Genomic DNA, 24914 nt, shown 5'->3' with positions numbered 1-24914 from the left:
TGGGGAAATGGCAGTGCTTTCCACTGACCCCATTGGCTGGTATCATGGCCAATGGGAGCAGCAGGGGGTGGTATCTGGGAGGGGCGGGAGGCGTGGAGCCAGAAAAGCACCATCTGCCTCATGTACCTCCTCCCACCAAGACTCTGCTCCTGTATCCAACCTCCCATCCAGACCCCCCTCTTGTGCACCCCTTTTGTCATCATGAGGGGTTGGCTGGTGGTCCGCAGAAGGTCTGTATTGAGTGGAGTTGAGGGGGGCGACGGGCCAAAAAGTTGGAGGACCCCATCAGTAGGCTGTTCTGATGGCGTGCTGTTCCCAGTGCCACCAGTCTCGTGTCCGATCCTCTGTCTCAACGAGCAACTCCCTCTGGAAGTCACTTCAGCTGCCCCTTCATCTCCCCTGGATCTGAACAGTCCCGACAGGGATGTCCATTGCAAATAGCAGCCTGGAAATGCTCAGGGCAAGTGCATCTCTATGCAGTAACTGGGAGCGTGCTTCCCGCTTGGGGAGACAGGCGCTTGGTACCTTTGCCGAATCTCATTCCCTTACCTCTAGCTGGTGCATTCTGAAAACGTCCCCTGACTTTATTATCCAAGGCAGGGATGGGCAAAATCAGGCTCAGGGGCCGGATCCGGCCCACCAGGCATTTGTCTCCGGCCCACCCAGCCGATTAACCGAGTGTGCATGCTTAGAGCTGGCAGCGTGTGTTCAGCTGCTCCTCCCTGCACCTTGCTCCGCCCTACGATTCTCCTGCTAGCTGCGCAGAGGGGAAGGGAGAGGCGAGTGCTGAAGTCAGGGTGTCCCCCTACCCCGTACCCCAGAGCAGAGGGCGGGGAGAGGGAGACACATAGCAGAGCTGCTCCAATCTGAAACATGGATGGTGCGTGACTCAGTGGAGTGTGGGTCTTAAGAGGCAGTGCCCTGTTTGTAAGATTTCGGTGCTCGTGCTCTCTTACACACACATACACACACACACACACACACTTTCTGCCCCCCCCCCCCCACACTTTCCCCCCATACTTCATCTCTGCAGTGCAGGGGGGCGGGGGAGATAACAGAGCAGGACAGCTTTCCCTTTCTTAAAGAGACAGCACGTGGCTTCTCTCAGAAATTTACCCAGCAGCAGCCAACACACACACTTTGTGTTACTGTCACACACACCCCAGTCTGTGCCATACTGTGTCTGTGCCACACACGCAGTCACTGTCACACACACGGGCACACACACTCTCTCAGTCTCTGTGCCACACACTTAAATCTATGTCACAAAGTCTGTCTGTCTCACACACAAAATGTCTCTTTCACTCACACACACTTCCCTGAGGCCCCACCTCTTCTGTGAGCCTTGTCGCTGGCCCCGACCATGGACCAACAGTCATGAAGTGGGCCCCCTGTGAAAATTATTGCCCACCCCAACCTAAGGCATCCTCTGCCCAGACTTTCTTAAGCAGTTCTGTAATCACTGCTAGTTGTTCTACTTGCTTTCCCTGCTGAACTTAATACAAGCAGGGTTTTGGATCGCTATCATGTTTGCTTTCTCCTGCCCCTCTCTCCTCACTGCAAACTGGCCCCTTGTCACCGTGGCTTTCTGCAACAGAACCTTAACCCTGACTTCTAAAGCGAGAGCCTCGCCTGCTAGCCCCATTGCTACCATCTGCTAAAAGGCTTACAAACGGGTGGGCCTTGGTGGGCGCTCCCAAACGGAATGTTCTTCTATTTCATGAATCTCTCCCATTCCCGAGTACCTTGACCGTTGTAAGCTGTCCATGGGCACTCAAGACTTGGCAGAGGTCTCACCTCTCTGAATGGCAGTCGGTCCTTCATGTTGGGTCTAGGGATGTTAAAAAGCGTTTAATACGGTAACCGTGTACGGTAATTTCTCATTTAACACGTGCCCCTTAACACGTTTTCGCGATAGCATGATTTTTTTTTTTTAGGGAACGCTTTTTTAATTACACGACCATCCCTGGAATAACACAATTTCCCCAGCCGGCCCATTGCCAGCGGCTGCACAGGGCTTCCCCCGCCTCCCTGCAAAGCGGTGGAGGGTTCACCGCTCGCCGCACTGTTCCCCGGCGACCACCCTACCCCTCCCGCCGGAAGCAGTGCAGGTCCTGGCAGACCCATCCAGGTTGGGGTTCCTGAGGCATCTCCTTGTGTCAGCTCCTTGGTCGAGATCCTCTTGTCCGCAGTATAGTTATCACACTCACTTTTCCAGCTGCTTCACAAAAAGGCTGTTCATTAAGTAGGCCTCCCCCCACCCACTTTGTTTTTGGAGACTGCTGTGAAGAGCCGTGTCTGATTTTCAACAAACACCTGTACCTGGGCGTGCCAGAGAGTGAGATCTTGGATGCCCAGGCCAGCGACTCTGCTTTCTGATTAGCTCAGGCTGTCAGATAAGTATCACTGTAATCGCATGAAAAGGGCCAGAATTCAAAACCTCCCAGGATCCTTCCCTGGAAGGACCCACAGTTTAGAATCTGGTAAGAAGACTCTGTAGATATGGTCAAACAGAATCCGAAAGGGAAAAGCCGAAGCAACACCACGGGTTAACGTTATCCGTGCCGTCTCCGCCCCCTAGGGCAGAATTGTGCCTTCCAATTGAATTGGCTGGTGCTTTTCATATCTGACCCACGTTTTCCCATTAATTTTTTCTGTTTCTTCCTAGCTAAGCCTCTTTGCAGTGGCCCTTCAAGCAAGCAATTTAAGATCCTAAGAATACCCACCGCATGGGTCTGATTTGACTAGTTCGCCCTCATTTCAGGAGTTTGAGTTGAACTTGAAAATCAGCTGTTTTGTGTCACGACGTACATGTTCTGATGTGTAAAATTATGGAGGGGGATGTTATGAGTAGGAGGCCAGAGCAGCCTCTGTCTGTGGCGGTTGAGAAAGCCCTCACAGACAAGGAGTGCTGGAGTAGCCCCTGTCTGCAAGGTACCTCGGCCCACCACAAGCAGGGGCTGCTCCAGCCCAGCAGCGGGTGGGGGAGACCACTCGAGCTGGGTTGGAGCAACCCCCCCAACCTGCCCTCCCCTTTAATCAATCAGTTCAAGTAGTTAACCAATGAAACAAGATTTTACAGTCCTACTGTGGGGGGCGGGGGAGGCGCTGTAAAATCCTGTCTAATTGGTTAACTAGTTTAACTGATTGATTAAGCGTTAACTGGTTAAACATTTCGTGTAATCGATTAACTTTTTCACCGGGTTTTAACATCCCTGTTGTGTCGTGTTTATCGCAAGGGCCTAGGTACCAGGGCGCCTGGTAATAGGGTTGCCAGGTGTCCGGTATTGGCTCAGACAGTCCAGTATTTGCAGCCTCTGTCCAGTAAAAAAAATCAGAAAATACCGGCCATGTGAAATGTCTAGTATTTTCTGTTTTTCTCAGCTGGAAGGCTGCTTGGGATGTTCCTCCCCGGCCGTGTTTGTTGTGGGGGGGCAGCGTAGCGTAGCGTAGCATGGGGATTTAAAGGTTCAGCGACTCTTTTTTTTTTTTTCCTCAACCTATCTTTCCCCCGCCATGTTCAGTATTTTTTGTGAAAGTATCTGGCAGTCCTACCTGGTCAGTATCTGAACCTAGCCTTCCTGCTGTATATAGTCAGATCGGTGAAGGCCTACCTTAGAGAGTCATTCTCATAATCAACTTACATATGAAAAGAGCTAGGTGTATTCAATGTATGCGCCTTATTGCCACCTATCCTCTCACCTCCCTCCATACCCCGGTTCGGATCCCTCCTGAAAGCTCACTCCTGCTGTGGGTCCAGGATAAATAACTCAGGTATAGTCCCTATGGTACTTGGCTACAAATTAGCTGTCAGGACCGCTAATGGTGCCCTGTCCTAGAGGGAGCGGCCATGTGATTGGATTACCTTGCTCTCCTTTCGCCTCACCCGTTCCCCCTCTGGTGTGTGTCACCTGCCTTCTCTGAGTTGCAGCCTGGATTTCAGAGCACAAGCAGGGCAGGGACCGGCTGCCGCGGATAAGCACAGAGCATCCATTGAAGTGTTCTGTCTTGCTAGAGACTATCTGGTGCAGAGAGCTGTAGAATTAATGTGCAGGCACTGGAAAATGCCCAGGATGGCCCTTGCTCGCTGAAAGGTGCTCCCACTTTTAGCGGGTTTGTTGAGACGGGTGAGATCTTGAATCCAAATGTTTGACACTCTCAGTTCCTGTCTCCCATTGTTCTCGGAGTCCTGCCCGGCTGCATTTGACCAGGCGAGAAGTGATGTCTCCGTTCCCGCACATCTTCCTCTCCACCATGACTCATTCCTATGAAGCGCCGCTGCCTGGCTAGCAACAGCGTGAGGATAACGAGGTTCTGCTGCTCAGCCCTCTGCCAGCACTATTTTTACCCTCCAAAGCCGCACTAAGCAGATGGTCTCTGACCTGCAGGACTTTGGGTGGTTCCCGGCAGGCGTTAGATCAGCAAGACCCAAACGTTCTCCAATTGTAGGCCACCCCAGCGACCTGCCAGAATGCTGAGAGCTGGGCGGGATTGGCAAAAGGTAAAAATAATCATAAAAAGGGGATGTCTGAGCGGGAAACTTCCCACAGCCAGGTGGGAGAATTCTGTGTTGGCAGTGGAGGTCTCCATGGGCCACATCCCCATACTCAAGTGAGGGAGGCCCCTGGTACTGGCTCAGACCCTTGTGAGGGGCTGTATTTGCCTGCCACCACGCAACGATGACTGTGACGGTATAAATTATCAGAGGGGGAGGGAGAGCTGCAGGACCTGAAATTATCTTGAACTTCTCTCTTGTTGAGATCTTGCTGTATATTTTAGAAGTGTGCATCTGCCTGCCTCTCTGGCTGTGTGTCCGTTTGTTCAAGAACTCCTAAACTGTAAGTGCTAGGACCACCACATTTGGTAGGCAGTTCCTCTTATCCTAACGTACAACAAGGCCAGGGTTTGGTTGTGCCAGGACAATGGGATGTGCCTGGAATTGGATTGTTTCCCATGGAATGGAAAGGGAAGGGTCTGGTAGGAGGGAGAGTTCTACTGTAGAATGACCACAGGGGGGCAGCAAGGGGCCTTAGATGGGGGCTGGGACAGTTATAACTCTATTGGGCTAGCAGGGGAAGAGATGGAGAAAGGGACAGCTATCGACTATTCACTTCAGAGAGTTTGTCTGTTTATGTGTCTGTGTGTCTGTCCCCCAGCATGGAGGCATGGACCTTCCCCTGGCTGTGCCCACTGCGGCTGCAGCGGCCATGGACAGGGCCGGCCCACAACATTTCGGCACCTGAGGCAGGGAGCTCAAATGACGCCCCCAAGCTCCTACACTAGTGCCAAGACTTTGAAAGGTCTCAATTCTGCCTTCTTCCTGTCCTACTCCTCTCATGGTCCTACTCCTCTCATGATCCTGCTCTGCTCCCTACCCCAGTAAAGGAGAACTAACAGCAGCAGACACAATTTTCTACACTCTGGGTCCTAGTGCCTCCCCCGCACAGTCTGGCACCTGAGGCAGCCGCCTCTGTTCGCCTCATGGTAAGACCAGCCCTGGCCATGGACAGGTACTTTTCACCTAGCCCCAAGCTGCGCAGTGGGAGAGGGCTGGGCTAGACCTCTCAACGGCTCAGCCTGCAGATTGAACCCCTCCTCCCCAGCCCCACCCCAGAGCAATGAAGTCAATGAAGAGAAACAAAAATGTTTGGAGTGAAGGACCCAAGCAATGCCAGGGAGATCGTCTAGTGGAGTCGAACTCACATCGTTGCCGGGGATGCAGACCTGTCGTTGTGACACGTACTGCCTTGATGAGTAGCCATAAGACCATTTTTTCCCTCACCTTCTTTCACCGAGAGTCCAATCCGGCACCTCAGACCCTTTTAACAAACCATTGCCTCAGCAAGTCTTTTGTCTGGGGAGGGAAGAGGGGAATCCAAAGTTATGACTTTACACGTTAGCAATCTGTGTTTTTTCCCAGGGCAGTGTCCTTAAATATCAGGAAAAGGAGAACTTCCTCCTCGGCCCAATTTAATAATTAGTGTGAGTGATCTTTGTTTTTCAAGTCTGCCTGGCGGCTTTTTCCAGCCAAACCCTTTCTTTGGTGATGTTTCCTTTGGGCTTGTTAACGGCATGCTGGACTGCCGCCCATACAAACGGTTTGAAAAAGTTTTCGAGCTCTGCTATTTGCAGGAAATGTCCACTGGCAGCCCAGGTATTTTTAGATGTGTTCTTGCTGAGGCCCAGCGGTATTTGTTCAGTACTTAACGGTCCAATACAAATTATCGGTGCAGGAGCGCATAGCTTAGGAAGCAGCTTATGACGGTGGCCTTTTCTTTTCTTTTTTCTTCATGGGTTGATTTTAATGCAAAAACAATGGGCCTAGAAACCTCCGTGGGTGCTTAATGAACCAAAATTGGGTGAATGTCGTGTCGTTGAGAGCAGAGGCGGGTGTTGCTCCAACTTCCCTTACATAGCTGCAGCCTCCTTGCCTCTGCTGTTCTAGGTCTCACACCGTTTGCTGCACATGCTCCTGACATGCAGGAACCCCTTCCGAGCGATGTCTGCGATGCAGATGTGCAAAAAGTCAGCACGTGGGGCCTTCCATCTTGCTGCCTTGGGTATATGAGGCCAGCCCTTTGGCCTAGTGGTTAGCAGACTCCAAAGCAGATTATGGTGGAGGCCAAGAATGAGCCTCGAGAGAGTTATGTCCTCTCTAACGTATGAACAATAGCGTGTTACTAAGGAGACAGCTGTAGCATCATAGGCTCTGGAAATGGCTGTGTGCATCTCCCACCCACCAGCCTGAAATGGGAACTCCTGATGCGGGATGTTAAAAAGCAGGTAATTGGGTAAATGGGTAACCGCTGAAATTCTCAGATACAGAGGCAGCTCCCCAGGAGCGGGATGGGAGCCTGTGTGTAACCGTGAACGCTAACCGAGAAGGCCCAACGAATTGGTTAACCGTTTACACGTTCACATCTTTACTCCTGACCATCAAGAAGATGATCCCATTGGGCTGCACAGCCACCTGTGTGTCCAGCACTCGAGAAAGTTCAAACACAAATCTATGCACAATGTGAAAGTTTGTGATGCCGGCAGGCTGTGAGGTTTGGGGGTTTTGGGGGGCTATTGTACTTGCCTTTGACAGGCTGAGTGAACTCCTCAGCTCCCTTTGTTTTGCTTTTCCCCATTCCCTTAACTGACAAGATCTCGCTGTGTTGGGCTTCATTTATTCCTTTCTGTCTGCCCTTTGGTCCTGATGTGTTGACATTGATGTTAAATTTAAAAGAGAAAGCTGTGAAGCTGGTGATTTCAGCTTTCCAGGGCACGGGGCTTTGATGGAAAGATAAGAGGGGATGGGAGGGTAAAGGGAGGAAAGGAAAAGAAAGACAGGAACACCACAGGGAATACTCAGCATGCAGGAATGGTTTATACCGGGCCACACAGCCAGCTTGACATGGCATTGTCTGCTGTCTTTGATTGCATGTAAAGCCAAGTTACAGGTCAGATGTTGGATGTTGGAAGGAAGGAAAATTGGCAGAAGAATCTGGAAATTTGAGGAAGTGGAAAAAACTTGGCTTTTCTAGTACCCTGAGGTCATGTCTATATGAGACCTGGATAGTCGGTGACATGTACGTAACTCCAGCTCTGTAAATAACATAGCTGGAGTCGACGTACCTTAGGCCGAGCTTGGCGCCGTCTTCACAGTGGGAGGTCGACAGGAGAAATTGCTCCCGTCGGCGTCCCTTATTCCATGTGACTGCGAGGAGTACCAGTGCCAACAGGGCACCCTCAGCATTCGATTTAGCAGGTCTTTAGACCAGGGAGACGGGGAGCAAAGCAGAGCAAAGCCGCGGAGCCCGAGGGCAGCAGGACAGCCACGTCTCCCTGGTCTCCGCAGAGCAAAGCCGCGGAACACGCGGGCAGCGGACAGCCCAGACTTAAGAACCCCAGGCATCCCCAAGTCAGCTGCTGCTGAAAGCCTCTTCCAAAAAAACTATTGGGAAAAGGTACGCAAATTGCATACCTTTTCCTGATAAATCATTATAGTCTAGACATAGCCTAGGATAACAACAAACCTGTATATCATGACTTTTCCTGGGGAAAACCAAAGTGGGTTCTACCCACGAAAGCTCATGATACAATATTTTTGTTAGTCTCTAAGGTGCCACAGGAGTGCATGTTGTTGGTACATTTGGTTCGTAGTTATTTTTGTTTTCTGGAGTGGTTGCTTGGCTTTCCAACCTGCAGGGGAAGGTTTAGATAGATTTTTTTCATTTCAATCTTGCATTTTAAAAAATGATGACATCAGTGCTCGTTTCATTGTGTTTTGCAACCTGCATACTGGGCCTCAACTAAGCTGCCTCGTGCCCCTTGGAAGATCATCATTCTCTGAACGAGGCCAGCTTTTTAAAATGGTGAGTTGGCCCCAAGAGCAGCAGAAAGGAGGGCCTGGAAGCCTCGTCTTCATACATTCACAGGAAACAAAGCCCAGATCCAACCATCCACAAGAACAGAGAGTTTTCTTGTTTTGTACCCAGCGTGGACGTTTCAGCTCTCAGAGTGACACTGACCAGGTACGCTGTTGAATCGCTGTTAGTTGATCTACGACCTCCCGGAAGCTTGATTCTGGAATCCAACTCTGACGTTGTTTTCCCCACTGCAGGCATGTGAACAATTTCTGTTGTAGGGCTGCTGAAGAGTGTAGGCTGTATGTGCTGCTTTGTTGTGGCAGACTGACTTGTGAATACTTTGCTACTGGCACGGGTGTTGGGTAATTATTTTTGAATGACTGTTGAAGCATTTATTTTGGGAAAACGTGCCCTACAGAGAACCTGTATAGACTTTGTGAGCAGTGATCAGAGTAGAAGATGACAGGTCAAAGTTTAGACTAATTAACACCGAGGGTTCTTTTTCAATGTCATAGTATTGTTTTGAAGTACGTTGTGTTTCTTTTTCTAAAAGCCAATCTGCTCTAAGTGCCGGCTTCCTATATACATCATGTTCTTGCGCATTGGTTTATGACAGTATTTCTACATGAGTGCGTTTTTCTTAGCATCAGAGGTCAAATCTGCGCTTGTTCTGAAGTATCCAAATGTGGCAGCCGTGGGTGGATTGCTATGAAATTTGGTGTCGAACTGGAATTACAAGATGCTCCTTAAACTTCCAGGTTTCTATAGCAACAAGCAACAGTCATTCTTCATGATTAAGCAGCGTCCGTGGCAACAGAACCAGCAGTTTTTAAATGTAAGATTTTAGTTTTTCTTTGTGCTTCTTTAGCAATCCAAGGTTAACATTTATTTGTTTGGTGCCCTTAGATGGGAGAGAACTTTGGACTGGTAAATGTGTATAAAATAAGAATATTGAGGGTTTCCGTTTAAATAATGTTTGTAACTTTGGATTAATATTTTTCTAAACTGTTTGGTACCATTTAGGGATGTAACGTGCTTAACTGGTGAAATATACTGTTTGACTGGTTAACCGTTTAAAGGGGAGGGTGGGCAGAAGGATTGCTCCATACCGGCCGGAGCAGCCCTTGTTCATGGCGGAAACTCCACCCCCCGTGGGGCGGGAGCAGCAGGTTAACCAGTTAAACATTCACATTCCTAGTACCGTTACTGTGCTTTGTTAAACAACTGCCATGTTTCACCCCAGAGGTAACTGCATTTCAGTAGTGAATGAAGCACTCCCTAAACGCAGCTTGCATGGTTTTTTAGGATCAAGAATGCAAGGTGGCAGTGTTAGAGTGTAGAAGAAACCCACTTCAGTCATCCAAACTAGAATGGAGAAACAGAGAGAAATATACTGTAGATCAGGGCTACTCAACATGTTTGTTGGTGGCCCACGGTGAGGATGGGTTTACGTGGAGCTCAACAAGCGGCCCGCAGGTGGGAGCCAAAACAAAAAAGGAGTCAATATATTGGTCTTCTGTTGATAAGCGTTTAGTAGTTACATTCCTGGACTGTCATTGCTCATTAAAAGTGCTGTCATATGGGTGGAAATGGGGTCAATATTGCATTTTAGTAACATCAGCAGAACTGACTTAAATGGGGCCTGCGTGTTGTGTAGTCTTGCCGAAAGCTTTGTATTCATGCCCATCAGTGTGAAAATCTATTTGCATCTATATTTGCATGTCTATGCAACCCCACTTAAGTTGCGGCCCTCGGCATGTGCTGTGAGTATCGTTGTGGCCCCTGGGGCTTCCAAAGTTGAGTAGCCCTGCCGTAGATGATGGAAAGGAGACGGCTTTCACTAGCATCAGAGATACTCTGTCAAATGGCAAGTTGCGTCTGAAGGCATACAGTAGGTGTCACTAAACTACAGTGAAATAGTATCTTCGATGAGAAGCACACAGAGACAACAGCATTACTACAGGCAAATGGTGGCAGAGATGGTTTGAATAGTGCCTATTGTAGAAGCCTTTTTTGGCATTTCACTAAATATTCCACCTGGAAAATGTTTTGTTTTGTGACCTTTGTGCTCACTTTGTATTTTCTTTCCCCTCTTTCCTTGTCCTTAGGGATCTTTGCTTGAGAACACAATCTCCGCTTGGAGTGTGGGTCTACTCTGAAAAGTGATGGTCTAAAAATGGCAGCTTGGAGTGTGTGGTTTTTTCAGAGTGTTTGTGGTCTGATGGAGAGAAAAGTACAGTAAACTCCCACGACCTCTCAGGTCTGTTAGCACTGCAGACTCAACGGAACTAGAAGAAGGGGGGTCCGGCAGCCTGTCTAGCTGGAAGTTCAGCCATTGTAATTAAATCCCATTTTGCAGGGTCACGTTCTGTCCTCATTTCCCTCCATGCAACAACCCCAACTTTCAAGACTTGCCCTCGCTTGTAACGAAGACAAAACGAGGTGGTGTGGTTGGAAGTGAGGTCCCAGCATTCCCTGCCAGAATCGGCAGCGAGTGGGAGAGAAGGTTAAGAATCCTCTTTGACTGTCAGATCCCAGGCTGAGTTTGTGGACTTTCAGTCACAGAATTTGATTACAAACTGGGAACGTTGAGTCCAGTGTCCTGGAGAAGTGTTGGATGCCATTTTAGTTTATTTTCAGGCTAGCACTGCCCTTGGAGTTGTGCTCCTGATGCTGTTGTGCCTTGCAAGAGACCAACTGAACTGTTTTTTCCTGCTCTCAGGAGTGGTGTCCTATATAGTGACTTCGGGGAGGGCTCCTTTGCATGTTGATGTTCTTCCACTTCCTTATGCCTTTTTAAATATTTCCTTCAAATAAATACATAGCAGGACACTTCCAAATATCATTAAAGCCCCGATTGTTGAGCTAGACAGTAGGACGGATGTTTTCTTTTGTTGAAATGATGCCCTCTCAGTCTTAGGCAGTAGAGGATAGAAGGCAGATTGTGAGTCACTAGGAGCTTGGTCAGTCGGGCAGTGCTACTGTGCCTTGAAAAGTGGAAATCATACTTAGTGACTGAGTGAGGGATGTTCTCCTCCTAGTGGTTGGCCCACAGTGACAAGTAGGGGCCTGCTTTTTTTACAATGTTTGTTTGCAACAGATGGATTTTTCCAAAAACAGGAAGTAACTGACAATAGATGATATGTGTCTGCAGTACCTGAGACACATAGGCTACGTCTACACTGGCATGATTTTCCGGAAATGCTTTTAACGGAAAAGTTTTCCGTTAAAAGCATTTTCGGAAAAGAGCGTCTAGATTGGCAGGGCGCTTTTCCGCAAAAGCACTTTTTGCGGAAAAGCGTCCGTGGCCAATCTAGACGCGCTTTTCCGCAAAAAAGCCCCGATCGCCATTTTCGCCATCGGGGCTTTTTTGCGGAAAACAAATCTCTGCTGTCTACACTGGCCCTTTTGCGCAAAAGTTTTTCGGAAAAAGACTTTTGCCCGAACAGGAGCAGCATAGTTTTTCCGCAAAAGCACTGACAATCTTACATGAGATCGTCAGTGCTTTTGCGGAAATTCAAACGGCCAGTGTAGACAGCTGGCAAGTTTTTCCGCAAAAGCAGATGATTTTGCGGAAAAACTTGCCAGTCTAGACACAGCCATTCAGCTTTCTGTGTATCTCCCGCTAAACCTTTCACCTACCCACAAATTCAATCAGAGTTCCATTGCTATAGGAGTAATGATCCGGGGGCCAAATAGGATGCTAATTTCAGGAAAAGGAAAGGAACACTAAGGCTGTGTCAGGACTGCAGGCTTTGTTCCGAAGAAGCTTTTCCGGAAGAGATCTTCCGAAAAAACTTCTTTCGAAAGACAGTGTCCACATTGCCAAAGCGCATCAAAAAAGCCATCTGCTTTTTTGACAGGTAGCATTCATCCAGTGTGGATGCTATCTCACATGTAAGCTGTGATTACTATGGGCGGAATGACTACCAGGGCACTTGTGCTTTTTCCTCTTTCTTCTTCTTGCGAAAGAACTCCCTCTTCCCTGTGCACACATGCCTTTTTTCCGAAAGAGCTCTTTTAGAAAAAGGCTTCTTCCTCGTAGAAAGAGTTTTACCAATGTCGGAAAAATCTCTCAGTTCTTTCCATTTTTTTCAAAAGAACGTGCTTGCAGTGTGGACGTAAGTGAGGGTGTTTTCCAGAAAAACAGCAGTTTTTCTGAAAAAAAACTCTGTAGTGTAGACATACCCTAAGAAAACTGTTTATGTTAATTTTCTTTGTTCCAAAAAAATGGTGTAGGTATGTGAGGGGAAATACACAGAAAATGGGAATTAAATGGCAGTCAGTATAAATTGACTATGAAGTGTAGAAAATTGATAAGGGAAGCTAGGGACATCAGGGAAAAATTTGTGGCAGCAACAGGTAAGGACAAATAAGTTTTGAAAGTATATGTAAGGGGGAAAATCCTAACAATAGCTCCATTACTAGATGGAAAAAATGCCTTGCAGTGAAAGACTTAAATAGCTATTTGTTTAGCTTACCTAAGAGAAGATGGTTGTGATGGGTACAAAAGGGCTCTGCAGTTATCTTAGCCAAATACAAATTGTACTTCTGTCAAACACAAATATTTGGGCTCTATACAGGGATGACTGGGTGACATTTGTAGTATACTGCAGATCAGACCATATGATTGGTCTCTTCTGGCCTTAATCGCTGAGTTACTTGTAACTAGAATGTTGTTTAGTTTTCCAGGTAGCCCAGACATGTTTTATTCAGACAATCACTTCATGAAGCCGAAATACTCCTAGTGTTCCACACTCTCTCTCCAGATGCATATTTAACTAAAATGTTTTCTGTCTTTGGATTTTTGCATATCCTTATTTTGCAGATATTTATATTTTCCCAAGACAAGGAAGAGGAAATGCACTATTAAAACATCAACGTCTCAGTTGTAAATTCCCGTCCTGTTTGAGCTGTTAAGCTTTTGTTTAATATGTGCAGAATGAGTCTGTGATTGCAGCAGTTTGTATGCAAAGGACCTGGCTCATTGGCAGGGCATCAGATTTTTAGCAATTGCCTGGTTACATTTTTAAACTACTTGTTACATCTCTAGTGCACATCCGCACACACCTCGGTGCACATAAAATATTTATTCCGCACATGGATGGGAAAGATTAGAGGAGCAATGCCTCTGACAGCAGAGCTGGGTATTGGGAGAGGCCTCAGAGGTTCTCTGCTATCAGCCCAAATGCAGCGTTAGGAAGGGCTGAACTAGGTGACCGTAGCTGTTGTTTCTCCTTTCTGTGACTTGGCTCTGCTAGCGGGGTCTCAGCCGGCAAGGAGGATGCAGGGTGTCTGAAGCTGTTTCAAGACCACGAGTGGGAGGGAGAGAGATCGTCATCTGAGTCTCCATCAGGACAATGGCAAGTGCCCACTCACCTACAGATCCAGTACTGTGTGTCCAGAGATGGATATGCGAGGCAGGGATCTCCTGTCTTGCCCTGTGGCACACAGTCGCCGTATTTTGGCCAGAGCTGACTAGGGGAGAATTCCCCTTTGCTTGTGTATGATGGAAGAGGTGGGATACTGGCTCCCCTTCCCAGCAGTGGGGGTATGGCTGGGGGAGAGCAGGTGCAGAGATAGGGTATGACTGAGTAGAGTTCCACAGTTTGTCAGCTGGTCATCTTATCCCAAGATCAGACAGCACAGGGTTCAGGAGCCACATCCAGCTTCCTGGTAGATCCTCCCCTGCACCCTGGGTGGGGCGGGGGGGGGGGGGGGGGAAGGGAGGGAGAACTCTGGGTGCAAGATACACATCAGTGCTCTCCAAGAAGAGATGGGATTCAGTATCCACCTGTCACTCACATGGAGCCACTTCTGGGGTGGAATGAGTCAGCCGCACAACAGAACTGCACACCGGTAACTCGTGTTAAATACATGCACCGTCCCCAAGTATGTGTGGGAGCAAACATTCCAGTCTCTAGCTGAACAGCCTATACATGCTGTTTCCTGGGGCGCTCTTGAATGCTGGCTCGCTCTCTCCCTCTCTCTCCCTCCTTTTTTAAATACTTGGGAAAATACTTTTTTAAAAAAAGAGAGGCTAGTGGGAGAGTGAGGAGAGAAGTGGTTTCTGGTCTCCTTTGTTAATGAGGATCTTCACACCAAGGAAGAAAGTGATTGACTGTGTACACAAGGGAACCCACTGAAAATAGCTGTAAGCAAAACGCTGTTAGACGCCCGGGGTAAACAAACAAAAAATAGCAAAATATGTTAGTAACTCCTGTCAATTATGTGTGTGTGTGTAGAAACGATTGTGTGTGTGTGTGTGTGTGTGTGTGTGTGTGTGTGTGTTCACCCTGTTGTAGGAAATTCACATGGGAAAGATTTTCAATTATCTCTTGCAGTTGCCAGAGAAAACTCTGAACACCTTGCTCTGAGGAAGTTGGCTTTCTCCACCAAAAATGTCAAATCAGATTGCATTCTAAGTGTGCATTCTGACATCCCCGTCTCCAGTTTTCCAGAAGGACACTAAAGTTTATTCAATGTTTAAAGTCATCTGACCTGGCCTGGCTAGTTCTAGGAATTAGGAGGTTTGCAGGCTACCGGCTGAACTTCTCTAGTCCGGCACTCTGGTCCAGCAACATCTGTGGTCCGACATGATTTCAGTTGCCGGATGTCTACTTATCATGTGCCAAATTTCCTGTGGTTCCATAAAGTTTGCTTATGGCCACCAGTCCTGGCGCTCAGTGATCTGTGCTGTTATTTAGCATTAACTGGCCCTAAATGTCTTCTAACCGCCCACTAAAGCAGTGGAAGTGTTGGTAATGCTGCCAGACGATATTAACCTCCCGTGGTTTGGCAAATTCTCTGACTTGGCACTGATCAGGTCCCAAGAGTGCCAGACGAGAGAGGTTCAACCTGTATTATTAAAGCTGAGTGTACTTTGGGAGTTTCAAATCTTAATGTTTGTTGTACTCTGCAGATAGATAGGAACAGAGATATGTATGTGCCTTCATCTATTTCCCTAATGGAGTGCTGTCAATAGAACATCTGGTTTGTTGCTGTTGCAAATCAAATCCGATGAATCCCATTTATAAAATGTGCATTTATTTAATTTATTTATTTATTAGCACTTTCCCAGTGCAGACCTGCTACAGCAGTAGCAACAAATGATAGGGTGGGGGGAAAAAAGGGTCCGGGGAATTAAACTGTGGAAAGGTTCCTGTCTCTCTTTGTTTTTACATCAGGAACAAAGCAGATTAACTGCCTAAACCTCTCTGTAGTTAGCCTCTTTGAGCCAACTGTTTCAAAGGGGGAGGAGAGACCCTCATCAGAGACAGACGAAAATCATGTTCTTTGGTTTCTCATGTTTCCAGTCTCACTGGAGTTTCCACATGGCACCTAAGCTCAGCAGAATTGTCCCAGCACTGAGGATCAATTGTAGATGGAGACTTTATAACACTTCCTGCAAGTGTCTTACAAACTGCCTTCTTGCTAGAGCTCTGAGGTCAGGTCTACATTAGATCCAGAAGCTCGGCTTAAGTGTGCTTAAGTCGGTTTACCATAAGTTGAACTTGGTACTGTCTTCACACACGGAGGCTGATGGGAGCAAATACTGCCCTCGGCTTCCCTTACTCCTTGCAACTGACCGGAGGACCAGCACTGACCAGAGCCACCCTCTGCATTCAATTTAGCAGGTCTTAATTAGACCCACTAAATCAAATGCCAAAAGATTGATCTCTGCGTGGCAAGTGAGGACTTGGACTGAGAGCATAGGGTGCTGGAGAAGTAGGGTGGGTTTTACAAGTGGTTTTAACAGTGAATAAGAGAACCAGCCTGAAACAAAATCCTGGACCTATTATAAATTTGAAATGTTTTGATTATTTGCTCCTGCCTGTTTGAGTTTTCAACCGGTGTCTATACCTGCAGCTGAGATAGGAAGCGAGCAGGCCAAACAACTAAACAGCAGTACAACTTTGAAATATGGTGAGGTTTCAGACTCCATTAGTCAGTTCCAACAGTTGTGATGAATCAGTAGGTTTCACTCTTAGCCACACTGCAGCCATTAGAGAGCAGTTTTGTTACACGTGAGCACGGCCAATATTTCATCCCCTGGTCACTGTTGTAAGGCTCAGCTCATTTAGAGATAATGGCTGGCTAAGCATTCAGACTACGTCGTTGTTGGACTAGTGTGTGTTAGGGCTGTTAAAAGTTGATTAAAATGGTAACTGTGTAACTGCTGAAAATCTTGGTGGTTCTATGCGCTGCAGGCTCTGCAGTATTAAATCCGTTAACGTAAGCTTTATAGTGCAGCGCCCACAGTGAAGCCTTCCCAGGAGCGGGGACCCCAGCCCCTTCCGGTTCCTCTCCCGGGGAGGACTTTAACCGATAACATTGTCCATCAGCTTGTCGGTCAATCAGTTAAACTCTAAGGGTGCGTCTACACTAGCCCGTTAGTTCGAATGAGGGAGGCTAATAAGGGCGACCGAAATTGCAAATGAAGGGATTTAAATATCCCGCGCTTCATTAGCATGTTCCCGGGCGGGCGCCATTTTGGAAACTGACGAGCCCGGAATAACTGCCCACGTCTACACGCGGCAGTGAAACGGGAGTTTGAAGTAAACCCCTAACTCGAATTAGCTATTAAACCTCATTCCACGAGGAGCAACAGCTAATTCGAGTTAGGGGTTTACTTCGAACTCCCGTTTCACTGCCGCATGTAGATGCGGGCAGTTCTTCCGGGCTAGTCAGTTTCCAAAATGGCGCCCGCCTGGGAACATGCTAATGAAGCGCGGGATATTTAAATCCTGCGCTTCATTTGCAATTTCGGTCGCCCTCATTGGCCTCTCTAGTTCGAAGTAGGGGGCTAGTGCAGACGCACCCTAACATCGCTAGCAGGGCCAGCCCAAGCCCTTTTGGCGCCCTGGGCCCGGGCACGTGGTGCCACCCCCAGGGCGCATGGCGCGGGCGCAGGCTCGCCCTCCTCCCCGGGAGCGCGGGCCCACCCCCAGGGCGCACAGCGCATCCGCGGGCTGGCCACGGCCACTGGCGCACAGCCCGGGGTCCGCCCCCGGGGCACATGGCGCATGCGCTGCCCAGCCGGGCAGTGCAGGGCCCCGTGGCCGTGGGGGGAAGGGCGCTGCTGGCCGTCGCCGCGGGGCCGGCGCTGCAGGAGCCCTGATGGCAGCTGTAAGGGACACCGCGCGCCCGTTACAGCTGCCATCAGGTGCCCCCCATCGGTTTGCACCCTGGGCAGCTGCCCAGCTCGCCCATGCCTCCGTCCGGCCCTGATGCCTAGTATATATGTGCCATGACAATTAGTTATGCTACTCACCCTTCCAAGTATACCATAGAGTCCTAGAATGCTGCTTAGACTAGAATGATCATAGCATGAGACTGCGGCCTTCAGAGGATGCATGCCATGTTAGTGCTTCCTCGTCAGCTTGGGTGGAAGAGGATTATGTTTTTGGTGCCCTGTTCCTGATGGTGCGTGCATGCAGAAGAGCTGTTGCCCGTACTGGCTGTCTGGATGCAGCCATGGATTACAGCGAACATAACGTCTCTTTCTTTGTCTTGTGTGGGTGAATATGCAGCTGTGCTCGTTAAGCACGCCGAGAACGCAGCCCGTTCCCAATTTTGAATCTTTACTGAGATGTTCAGCGTGATGGATGAATCTAATTTAAATCTCCCTAGAGCTGACTTCTTGTTCTCCAAACTCTGTATAGCTCGTCTTGATCATCACCTCCGAGGGGGCTGATGTCTCATGCCACTTTATCAACCCTTCCGCTTCAACCAGAATATTAGCAGCCTGCCCTGTTTGGACCCCGACCCAGCCTGAATTTCATCGTGTTCTGATATATTTTTTAAGGCTGTGCTCCATTCACATTTCAATGTTACCCTCAGGAAATGGCCTTTGATGACATGCTGCTAGGAGAAGCTGAATTTGCTCTGTAGGCAGCACACCAGAGCAAGATAAATCAACGTATTTTATTTCGGCGGCTGAGAACTAAAGACTAGAACACCTCTAATCTAGATAGCTTAAAACCACAAGAGTTCTTCTTAAGTGGCTGGTGCCGCAGCCCCGTTTGCATCTTCCTCGCTGAAAAAGGAGCCTGATTTGTTGGTGTCACCAACATTCTCTTTCCCGGCTGCAGTGGACTCTCTCTCTTGCGCTCGGTTCTGTTTTCCCCAGCAAAATCAGGTTGCTGGCTTCCTACCTCTCCCTGCTTGGCCCTGCCGAAGATCCCGCCTCTGACTTGTGGGGATTTTCTCCTCCCCTCCTCCTGTTTGCCCCATGGAGTGTTCTTCCCTGACACAAAGTGCCTGACCCTCCTCTTATTAAAATAAGATCCCATTGGCTGCAGGAGAGAGCAGGCTCTGCCCCCAAATGGCTAGCATTTGGCACTAGTAAGGCGCAGGGAGAGGAGTCCTCAATGGGATGGGAAGGACGGTGCAACAGAGGGTCACATGTCACCTCAGCAAAGCCTGGCAGAGTCGCCAGAAATTTTTCCCCCAGTTGTCCTGGGGCCTGGCGATTCATAGGGGCCCAGGGCTCCTGCTATTGCGGCAGTGGTGGCCAGAGCGCCAGGCCCTTTAAATTGCTGTCCGGAGCATCACACCACATGCTCCAAGCAGCTCAGAGGACTGGGGACAAAAGCTGGCTGCTCTCAGCCCCACCCCTTCAGCCTGAGGCCCCGCCCCTTCTGGGGTGCAGAGTCAGGCCCTCCACAACTTGCCCAGGGGAGAAATTCCGGCAAATGTGCCCGAGATGCCAATGCAGCTTACATGGAACAGACCTGTAGGAGAGACCTTACAGAACAATAGCTACAGAAAGGTTAGTAGCCTGCTTTCAGGGAGCAATTCAGTCATGACATGCCAATCCCAAACTAGAAGGCAATGCAAATAGGTATAAGTAAAATTCTTAGGAAGGAATGTGTTTCGTATCCCCGCCTCTCTCTGAGTACAGCGCTCTCTGCCTGCGTTTGCTGGCGCCTGCCCCCCGCTACCCCTCCTCCTGCTTTGACTGGGAATTTTTGGTTGCATTCTTGAGCTGTCAGTTCGCATGGTCTTGCATCCCTGAGCAAAGAAGCTTTAGCTCCCTCTTGTGAGACAGCTCAATTACTGCCGTGTCAGAGCACCGGTCCCTTTGCCCCGCTTCTGGGAGATAGTGGGGATTCATTGCATTTCCTTTCTGCAGGGTTCTTCCCAAAACCAGTTAGGACAGAACCAGCTGCCGAAATGGATCCTAACAAAGGAGAAGAAATAAGGCAAGCAGGTCCCAACTGCAGGGTGCCTATGCTAAGAATCCGCATTTGTGGTGTGATAGAAACGGCTCTGCTGCTTGCTGGTGTTAGCCTGGGGGATTGCTGGTTACTGAGAGCTAGTAGCATTGCCTGCCGGAGGAGTGAGGATTAAGAGGTAGAAATACCAATACCACGCCAGAACAGGGGGCATCATGTATTGCACAGATCAATCCTTGTCTTCAGCTGGTATCTTGGGACCTCCGATGCCCGGGTGAGGCTATGTCTACACTGCACAGTTTTTTTCAGAAAAATGGCTGTTTTTCCGAAAAACTTCACTTACGTCCACGCTGCAATCGCGTTCTTTTGACAAAAAATCGAAAGGACGGAGGGGTTTTTCCGGCATTGGTAATCCTCAGTCTATGAGGAAGAAACCTTTTTCCGGAAGAGCTCTTTTGGAAAAAAGGCGTGTGTGGACGGGGAAGAGGGAGTTCTTTCGCAAGAAGAGGAAAGAGGAAAAAGCGCAGGTGCCCTGGTGGCCACTCCGTCCATAGTAATCACAGCTTAAATGCAAGATAGCGTCCATTCAGTGTGGACGCTATCTCTCGAAAAAGCAGATGGCTTTTTCAATGCGCTTTGGCAGTATGGACGCTCTCTTTCAGAAGACGTTTTTTCGGCAGATCTCTTCCGGAAACGCTTCTTCCGAAAGAAAACTGCAGTCTAGACGTAGCCTGAGGGACTCCAGCTATGTACCAGACTGACCCATCCGTGTGTGTGGGCAGTGTCCCTGTCACTTAAAAAGACCCGCTTTTCCCAGGGGTCCTTCACCTCCTTTGTGAGAGTCCGAGATGGTTGGTAACTTTGTTTCAGGGAAAGGCTGATGGAAAATAATTTTGCGAAAGGATGTCTGTGAATTTTACCTCTTTCCATTTTCCAGCCAGGTCTTTATACCCCTGCTTCAGTGACTGTTCTCCCAGCTCTAGAGAACTTGGGAGTCCTTCAGATACTTTTATAGCCAGCCGGGAACTGCCCCTGCCCGGCTGAGTGTGCCACATCCTGTAGCGCTTTCATCTGCTGCAAAACAGGACAGAGACCAGGGTCAGGAATTGAACCTGGCTGTCACACAGAGCGCTAACCACTAGTCATCATAGCCAGCACCTAACTGTAATTCTAACTCATTTGTGTCACAGAGCATCATGGACCACCTGTGAGTGTTCTTGTAAATGAGAGTGTCACAGACAAGGGCCTGACTTTGCTCTTGTCCCGGCAGAAGGGTTCTGAGAAAGGTGTTGTTTTAAAAGGCGTAGCTCTGCGAAATGCACAGGTGAAAGGATGAGACTGTGCCAGATGAAACCTGGTATGAGGCATTAAATGAACTGGGAGTGAGGTGTTGACTCCAGCATAGATGAGAGAGAAGATTACGGGCTTTGTGCTTTACAAAAGGCCATTTTACATCTTGAGAGTCCCGGAGGGGAAAAGAAATAATTTTGTTCTAATATAAAAAGCGACAGTGAACTTTCTAGGAAAGGCTTTAATTATTCCTGGGAATATCCATTCCAGATGTTCATTAGCAGCAACTTCAACTAAGTCTAATTTTCAATGGGAGTCTTTAATTGATCACAAACGTGATTTTCAGCCATTTTCTATCAAAACTGAGGTGACTGCTCATTAAATGGTTCAACTTGTAGCCAATGGTGTGTGGCTACAATGTTTTTTTTAAGGCAGGGGTCTCAAACTCAATTTACTGTAGGGCCAGTGCCAGTCTTCAAACCCTCCTCCTGGGCCAGCAGGCACCCCCCTCTGGCAGGGCTCCAGGAAGGGGGCAGGGGTCTCCGCATGTCTCCCAGCTGGCATGTGAGCACACACCCCATGTCCCCTGGCCCTGTCTGCTGTCCCCAGGTTAAAACCTACCAGGAACCCCCTGCAGCACAGCGAGGCTAAAGCGGCTTCCAGCTGCTAGCTCCGCGTTGCTGCCGGTGTAACGACAGAAACACTAACTTCTCCACATTTGCGACTTTGGGTGCGCTGAGCATGCGCACCCAAAGCAAAAGGCCCCCTCCCAAGGCAAAACACCAGCATCCCCTGAGTCCGTTATCAAGCAGGGAGCAAAGTGTGTGTGTTTTCGACCACCCGTTCCCTCTGAATTTGCAACCCATGGTAGCAAGTCCTGAGCAGTAGCACCGAATTTCATGTATGCATGGCAGAAACTGCAACGGTTGCAAAAACGGAGAGTGTCACTTTCTGTCGCTGCACCGGCACATCCCTGCGGCCCAGGGGAGGTGGGTGCGGAGTCGCCCGCGGCTACATGTGGCACGAACTAGGTAGTTTGGATTAGGCTTCCTATTCCGAACTACCTGTACTCCTCGTGGGACATTTAAAAATGGTGGCGCCCGGCTTTATGCAAATGAAGCCCGGGAAATTCAAATCCCGGGCTTCATTTGCAGCTCCGGTTGCCTACATTAACCACCCTAGTTTGAACTAGGGTGGTAGTGTAGACATACCCTTAGATGACTGTATACAAATGCAAGAAGTATGGGTAAGAAGAAGAAATAACCTGAATTGCTAATAAACAAACACAACTATGACATAGATGGTATCACAGACACCTAGTGAGTAATACACATGATTAGAATATTGGTATAGAAGGGTACAGCTTACTCAGGAAGGATTGGTAGGGAAAAAGGGGAGGAGATGTTGCCTTGTATATTAAAAATGTTTGCACTTGGACTGAGGTGGAGATAGATGTAGGAGACAGATGAGTTGAGAGTCTCTGGGTTAGGTTAAAAAGGATAAAAAAAACCAAGGGTGGCATCATGCTAACGGTCTACTACAGACCACCTACCCAGGCAGAAGAGGTGGATGAGGATTTTTTTTAAACAACTCTCAAAATCATCCAAAGCGCAGGGTTTAGGGATGATGGGGGACTTCAACTATCCAGACATATGTTGGGAAACTAACACAGCAGGGCACAGACTATCCAATAAGTTCTTGGACTGCATTGGAGCCAATGTTTTATTTCAGAAAGTTGAGAAAGCTACTGGAGGGAAGCTGCTCTAGAACTGATTTTAACAAATAGGGAGGAACTGATTGAGAATTGTAAAGTGGAAGGCATCTTGGGTGAAAGTGACAATGAAATCACAGAGTTCTTTATTCTACGGAATGGTAGAAGGGAGAACAGCAAAATAGAGACAATGGATTTCAGGAAGGCAGATTTTAGTAAACTCAGAGCTGGCAGGCAAGGTCCTATGGGAAGCAACACTAAGAGGAAAAACAACTGAAGAGAGTTGGCAGTTTTTCAAAGGGCCCTTATGAAGGGCCCAAAAGCAAACTATTCCACTGCATAGGAAAGATAGCAAGTATGGCAAAAGACCACCTTGACTTCACCAGAAGATATTGCATGATCTAAAAATAAAAAAGTTTCCACATAAAAAGTGGAAACTAGGTCAAACTACAAAAGATGAATATAAGGGAACAACACAGGTATGCAGGGGCAAGAGTGGAAAGACAAAGGTACAACATGAGCTAAATCTAGCCAGAGACATAAAGGATAACAAGAAGACATTCTATAAATATATTAGAAGCAAGAGGAAGACCAGGGACAGGGTAGGCCCATTGCTCAGTGAGGAGGGAGAAATAACAGGAAACTTGGAAATGGTAGAGGTGCTTAATTACTTTTGTTTTGGTCTTCATCAAGAAGTTTGATGATGAAGGGATGCCTAACATAGTGAATGCTAGTGTAAATGGGGTAAGTTTAGGAGATAAAATAAAGAAAGACAAAGTTAAAATTACTTAGAAAAGTTAGATGTCTGAAGTCACCAGGGCCTGATGAAATGCATCCTACAATGCTCAAGGAGCTGATAGAGGAGGTTTCTGAACCTTTAGCTATCATCTTTGAAAAATCATGGAAGTCAGGAAAAGGGCAAGTATAGCGCCCATCTATAAAAAGGGAAATAACAACCCAGGAAGCTACAGACCAGTCAGTTTAACGTCTGTGCCAGGAAAGATAATGGAGCAGGTAATTAAGGAATTCATCTGCAAATATCTGGAAGAAAATAAGGTGATAAGTAACAGCCAACATGGATTTGTAAAGAACAAATCATGTCAAACCAATCTGATACCTTTCTTTGATAGGATAACAAGTCTTGTGGATAAGGGAGAAGTGGTAGACATGGTATACCTAGTCTTTAGTAAGGCATTTGATGCAGTCTCGCATGACCTTCTTATCAATAAACTAAGCAAATATAACTTAGATGGGGCTACTATAAGGTGGGCACATAACTGGCTGGGTAACAGTTCTCAGAGAGTGGCTATTAACGGTTCACAGTCATGCTGGAAGGGCATAACGAGTCGGATTCCGAAGGGGTCTGTTTTGGGACCTGTTCTGTTCAGAATCTTCAACGGTGTAGACAATGGCGTAGAGAGTACACTTACAAAGTTTGCAGATGATTCCAAACTGGGAAGAGTTGCAAGTGCTTTGGAGGATAGAGTCATAATCCAAAATGATCTGGACAAACTGGAGAAATGGTCTGAGGCAAATAAGATGAAGTTTAATAAGGACAAATGCAAAGTGCTCCACTTAGGAAGGAACAATCCGTTTCACACATACAGAATGGGAAGTGACTGTCTGGGAAGGAGTACTGCAGAAAGGGATCTAGGGGTCATATGAGTCAACAGTGTGACCCTTACAAAAAAAGCAAACATGATTCTGGGAGGCATTAACAGGTGTGTTGTGAGCAAGACACAAGAAGTCATTCTCCCGCTCTTCTCTGAGCTGATTAGGCCTCAGGTGGAGGATTGCATCCAGTTCTGGGCACCACATTTCAAGAAAGATGTGGAGAAATTGGAGAAGGTCCAGGAAGAGCAACAAAAATGATTGAAGGTCTAGAAAACAGGAGCTGTGAGGGAAAGCTGAAGGAATCGGGCTTGTTTAGTTTGGAAAAGAGAAAACTGAGAGGGGACATGATAGCGGTGTTGAAGGTCCTTGCCCAAGCCCCTTGCCTTGGGATGCAGTCTTGGGTCACAAAGCAAACAGAGACGCTTTCTGGTGCAGTCACCTGTGCCTTTTATTGTCAGTGCCAATTTCTCACCACCTTCTATTTACAGAGCTTTTCTTCACAGCAAACTCAGCCAGCCTCACCTTCTGCTTAGGGACGCACCCTGAGCCCCACCCTAGCTCTCCCCTTTCACTTCCCCTCTGGCTGCTTTATACAGCCCTCTCGCTAATGAGGCCCACAGCTGCTTCCATTAGCCCTTCAGCCCTGGGCTTGCTCAGCTGGCTGCAATTGGCCCTTTCAGCCAGGCTGTAGTGGCAGAGCTCTGGCTTGGCCAGCAGTTTGTCACAGCGGTTTTCAGGTATCTAAAAGGTTGTCACAGGGAGTGG

General features: G+C 48.1%; 1 protein-coding gene across 10 annotated transcripts in view; it reads left to right on the top strand.

Annotated features, from left to right (window-relative positions):
- Nucleotides 1-24914, top strand: part of DAB2IP (DAB2 interacting protein) — a 372254-nt gene that overhangs the window by 99669 nt on the left and 247671 nt on the right. The gene's annotated exons all lie outside the window — the stretch shown is intronic.

This window comes from Pelodiscus sinensis, chromosome 23 (genome assembly GCF_052426305.1).
Source record: "Pelodiscus sinensis isolate ZL-2025 chromosome 23, ASM5242630v1, whole genome shotgun sequence".
NCBI lineage: Eukaryota > Metazoa > Chordata > Testudines > Trionychidae > Pelodiscus > Pelodiscus sinensis.
This window is presented reverse-complemented; position numbering and strand designations above follow the sequence as displayed.